The sequence below is a fragment of the Chionomys nivalis genome, chromosome 16 (assembly GCF_950005125.1).
Source record: "Chionomys nivalis chromosome 16, mChiNiv1.1, whole genome shotgun sequence".
Lineage (NCBI taxonomy): Eukaryota > Metazoa > Chordata > Mammalia > Rodentia > Cricetidae > Chionomys > Chionomys nivalis.
In genome coordinates, this window is record NC_080101.1 from 24,953,928 (window position 1) to 24,959,927 (window position 6,000).

Sequence of the window (6,000 nt, forward strand, 5' to 3'; positions counted from 1 at the left end):
CTGTCCAGATCTCCTTCAGAAGTTTCCTCCTATCTGGGCATCCCTTGGTGCTGATGGTGGAAATGGCTTGGAAGTTTCTGGAGTCTCAGAGCATTGTTTCGGTAGGGAATGTGTACTGGCTAATGTTATGTCAACTTACACAAGCTAGAGTCATTTATAGAGAGGAGGGAGCCTCAGCTGAGAAGATGCCTCCACAAGACCCAGCTGTAAGGCATTTTCTTATTAGTGATTGGAAGGGCCCAGCCCATTGTAGGTGGGGCCACCCCTGTGCTGCTAGCTCTGGCTTCTGTAAACTAGCAGGCTGAGCAAGTCATGGGGAAAGCGAGCCAGTAAGCAGCACCCTCCGTGGCCTCTGCATCCGCTCCTGACTCCAGGTTCCTGCTGGTTTGAGTTTCTGTCCTGACTCTCTTCAGTGATGGACTATGATGTGGAAGTGTAAGCCAAATAAACCCTTTCCTCCCCAGCCTGCTTCTGGTCATAGAGTTTCATCACAGCGATGGAAACCCTAACACAGAATGGAAGAACAAGATGGGTACGGGCGAGAAGACTGGATCCTTGGAGCTATGTGGCCTTGTTCTTTGTGTTGGCCCCAACCACAGGGTACCCCAAACTTCAGGGGATGACACTGAATCCACTCACACGATGATTCCAAAGCGGTCCCCCAGGAGGTAGAAGGTGTCGTTTCTTTGTCTACAGTGCTTGCGTCGTTGGAGGAAGGACAAGACCAAAATGATGAAAAGCTGTAAGGGGAGGACAGTATTTCAGGGGACCCAGTGGCCCTCAGGGTGGCCTCGGTGACCACACAGGAAAAAACAACATATGTGGACAAGCGGAGAACTTAAAGCAGCTATGACACCTTGAACTCCATGTACTTCAGAGCTACCAGAAGGTTCTGGACTGATCTTTCCTCTGTGTGGCCCTTCACAGATAGAAGCTCAAGTCCAATGTCTCCCACACTTACCCTCCCTGTACCTTTGTCTCTGCTGTAGAGAGGCTGTCACGCCTGTCAAGTTTCAGCCCTGGCCTCCACATGCATGCATACACATGTTCACACACACACACACACACGCCTGTACACACATACACACAAAAAAAGAAGAAAGAAAACCCCCTTTGCACGCTGCCAAAAGTCCCACATCCTCGACTCTTAGACCCTAAATGCTTTCTTTTGTGGCTTTGGGTGCACGCTGGAAGGAAAACCATCTGCTCTCTCCCCTGAGTAATGCAGGCCTGCCCAAAAGCCCTGTGTTGGAGCATCCCAAACTCCCCCCTCACTACACCCTCCCTCTCACTGCCTCTGGCTCCGTGCCCCTCCCCTATGCTCCCACACCTGTACTTACTGATGGGATGAGGGAGTAATGGAGAAAGACCTCCCTGTCCACTGAGCTGTCACAAGTGACATTTAGCTGCCTGGTCCTGGAAAACAGCCACAAGTCAGGTTCACATCGTCAGACTGGGACAGCACTGACTCCAGACTGCAGAATTGCTCTCAGGAGTTTGGACCATCTGAGCTTCCTTCCTTGCTTTCCCAAGCCCCAGCCTGTTCACTTCCATCTTTCCCCAAAGGACTGCTGTCATCCATCGCTGTGATGATCTAGCCAGCATCTTTGGAGCTGACCCTAAGCCCCATTCATTTCTGGATGACACAGTCATGGGTAGATTTGGGTTTTGTGGGGTGTTGTTTTTTTTTTTTTTTTCAGAACATTACAGAAATGTCTGCGTTTTTCTCATTTTAAGGAAAACTAATAACCATGAAATCCCTTAACTAGAGTTCTTCCCATCTTCCCCTGGCCTCGGAAGGGCCCCTGGGCAGGCAAAGCATCTTTAGCTTCTCAAGAAGTCGGTCTGTGGACCTGGTTTTTCACAGCCAAGGTCAGAAACGCCAGTGAGCTGCAGGGGCAGGAGGGGAGCCAATGGACCACACACTGTAGTATGTCTTCAGAGTTCAGGACAAGGCTGGTGGGCTCTCAAGGCAGAATCGCCAGGCAGCATTACCTGACAAGGCTTTTCCTCTTTCCTCTTTTCTAGGCTCCATCACACCTCGTTCCTGCCTCCCTGACTGCACAGCACCACCACGACCCACACATGACCACACCTCCCACACCTCGTTCCTGCTGCCCTGACTGCACAACACCACGGCCCATCACACGATCTCCTCTCCCATCTTTGCTCTTGCCATTGCTAACTCCGATACACCCAGCCAGCCGTCTCCTTGGCTGCATCCTGAAACCAGTGACTCCTGCCCCTCGGAGGTCTCAGGGGAGAGCAACTTCAGGGGAGACCAGGAACACACAGGTCCCCTGGGATTCCTCTAAAATTCCATCTCATGTCTCATCAGAGATCAAAAACATCTAGATAGCACGGAGGGGGCCCAAGCTGTGAGAACTGAGACAGAAGTGTAGCTTCACTTCAGCTCTCAAGAAGGTAAGTTGAGCACGTGCATCGGCCTCTCCATCCCACACAGAACGCTTACGTGGTAGGAAGGAAGGAAAGAAGGCAGGGAGGGAAGAAACCATACTTGAGAGCCAAAAGTCAGAGAGCTGAACCAAAGAGAACAAGAGCCAGCAGGACCCTAGAACATGAGACCACGTGGAACAAGGTCCACACCCACGCTAGAAGCAAGAACTGGGCCGGTGAGATGACTCCGCTGGAGAAGGGGCTTGCCGCCAAGCCTGACAACCCAGGATCCACATGGTGGAAGGAGAGAATGGATGCCTCCAACTTGCCCTCTGACCTCCACAGTCACAGGATGGCATGTGCATACACACGCGCATATGCACTCAAACACACACACACACACACACACAGTGTAAAATGCAATGAGCAAGGCGGTGTGTATCTGGAAACAGAAACAGAGTGCTGACATGGACCTACAAAGGGAGCAGATAGGATGGCTTAGCCCAAGTAGCCTACCCTTGGCCCTGGCCAGCCAGGGACAATATATTTACATCTCCAGTAGAGAATGTATGGGTCACAGAGAGAAGGGCAGTGGCTGCATCAGGAGTGGCCCTTGGAGAGAGTCTGGGTCCTCACAGGCCAGCCACTGGGGTGCCAGGATTTCAGTAGCTAGTAGGACACTCTCCCTCCCCTCCCCACTGAGAGCCAGCTTTAAGTCACACCTGGCGTCGGTTAGAGCCAGGCTCCCGACACACACAGCACATACTCCATGGAACTCTCAAGCACACACGAGCACCCACTCAAAACACAGGACCCCATGGGGAAGACTGCCCTTGAGGAAACCAAAGACTCCAAACACTGTGTTTATTCTCTTCCTCCTGACGAAGTGCAGGGAGCCCAGGCTGTCTTTAGAGCGAACGCTAGAGGGCGCGCCCTCCAAGGAAAATTAGAGGCAGAATAATGCCAAGGAATCGGCAAAACACCATTATAGCCTTGGGAATTTGAATATGTAAGTAATTGTTTTAAATTTATAAATACCAAAATGTATTCACATGTAACATTCCATCTAATAATGTAGTCATTACATGTTTATGAACACAAGAACTGAAAAGTATTTTCCATCATAAACTGTCTGAAAAAACATTAGAGAAAATCCTCAGGCAGTAAGAAAAACGAAACTATAAAGAAGGGTTTAAAAGCAGCAAGAACAGAAGAACCAGAAAACACGGTGCGTAGTCAGGTAAGTACCTCGAATAGAATTGTCTGAGCTTACAAACTAGGATGTGTGAGCCTGCATCAACTTAAATAGCATCAGAGTGGAGGGCAGAGGGAACAGCGGCTGACTGAGCTCTCCCATTTAATGGGAGTCCAGACTCGCATCTCTGCCCTTTGTGACTTAGATAAAAAACATACTTCTAGACAAGCAGAGCAACAGTTCAGTGGCAGGCCACCGGAAGAGAATGACAGAACATAAGCCAGTACAGTAAAAAGTCACAGGAAATAAAACCTTCAATCGCTCTGACAACGGCCAGGAAGAGAAAGAAACTGAAGTCAAGATAAAAAGAGAAACACACCCTGGTGGCATCTAAAAACTAGTAAGTAAGTTGCTAGTGGAAGAAGAAAAAGATGTTTAAACATACTTTTTAACGGCAAGTGACATGATTTTTTCATTTCTTTTTTAAAATGATTGTTTTATTTTATTCTGTATAGAGGAGTGTTTTGCCTGCAGGTCTGGAAGCACACTGAGTGCCTGCCTACTGCCAGCAGAGGCCAGAAGAGGAGTCAGAACCCTGGAACTGGAGTTAAGGATGACTGCAAGTCGCCGTGTGGGTGCTGGGACTCGAACCTGGGTCCTCTAGAAGAGCAGTGGGTGCTTTTAACTGTGGAGCCATCTCTCCAGCCTTCTATTCTAGGCTTTCTACTCATAAGAAGACATAAGTGAGCCACCTGTGTGTGCCCTGAGCACCCGTGAGGCAGGAAATAATGGGGCTGGTAAAGGTGCAGAGAGAGGGTAACACTGAGTGTTGATGGGAATAAAAATGCGCATAGTCACCGGGAAAAACAGTAGAGGGGGTCCTCAAAATCTAAATATGGGATTGGGCATGGAGGCACATGTCTTTGAGCCCATCACTCAAGAGGCAGAGGCAGGTGGATCTCTGTGAGTCAGAGGCCAGCCTGGTCTACATAACCTGGGCCAGCTAGGGCTACATAGTGAGACCTTGTCTAAAACTAAACAAGCTGACTACACTCAGCGACACCATTCGTGGGTGTGCACATCCAAAGGGAAAGAAATGAAGTTTGTTTCCACCTTCTCGGTAGAACTACTTGCAGGAGCTAAGCTAGGGAACCAGCAAAGAATAAAGAAACCAGGGCATGTGTGTGGTGGGGTACCACTCAGTCAGAAAAATGAAGTCCTGTGATGAACAGGACTGAGCCTGTAGAATATCAGGTTGGGCAAAATAAGGTAAACACAGACAACAAACAAGCTTTTTAAAAAGCTGCTCTCATGAAAGTCCAGAGGCTGGGAAGGCTAGGGAGCAGAGGGAGACCGGCACGGGCTCGTGTTACAGAGCACGGAAGAGTGGGCACACTCAGCAGTGGAGTATCGATTGCTTCCAGAGAGCTGGAGGGGAGGATTGAGATTGCTCCCACCACACAGAAAACATCAGTGTTTGAGATGAGTGCTGGCTAATGGCCCTGCCCGGACCATCACCCAGTGTCTGAATATGAGGACCGCCACATCACACCCACAAACATTGGCTGCTATTGGTGCCAACTAAACAGTTCAAATCCAAACCAATAATCCAATATGCAGCTGCAGTTCCAGAACTCAGGAAGTGGAGGCAGGAGGATTAGGAATTCAAGGCCGTCCTCAGACATACAGGGCAACCTAGGTTACGTGAGTCCTGAACTTTTGAAAAATGCTAAAGAATCGAAATAATAAATCCTGAGCTCTCAACTAGTGGTGAGATGAAAGGAGCCGTCATCTGACCTTTTGGACCAGGAGTCCCTGAAGGGAGCTGCCAGCCTGCTGAGGGCTGAGAGAAGATGACATCCATCTCCAGCAAACAAGTGTGAGAGCTGAATGTTGCTTTGCTTATCCGCCAAGAAGCTGTCTGGATGCAGTAACTCCACTTCCAGAAACTCTACTTCTGATGGCTAGAAGAGCACCTGGAGACAAACTAGAATGCAGGTATTCTCCCCCTCCCCAAAGCTCCAGCACTCTGGGACTTTCTGATCACCCATCTGGAGTTGAGCTGGTGCCTGGCAGCTTGGGATGGCCACCGATTTCCAGAAGAACCTCCTTTTAAAGGCTAGAGTCCAGAGAGGGGCAGTGACCCAGGAAAGTACATAGCTCGGGTCTTTCTCGGGTCCTGTTCAGTTTGCTGGTCTCATGGGCTGATTCAGTGCAGAGGATGGATCATTGAAGAGGAACCAGATGTACGCAGTGTGTCTGCACAGGACACTGTGTGCATACCTGGTACTAGGAACTCTGCTTTATCTTCTTCTTTTTCTTTTTCTCTTTTTTTTTTTTGTTTGTTTGTTTGTTTTTGAGACAGGGTTTCTCTGTAGCTTTGGAGCCTGTCTTGGAACTAGCTCTTG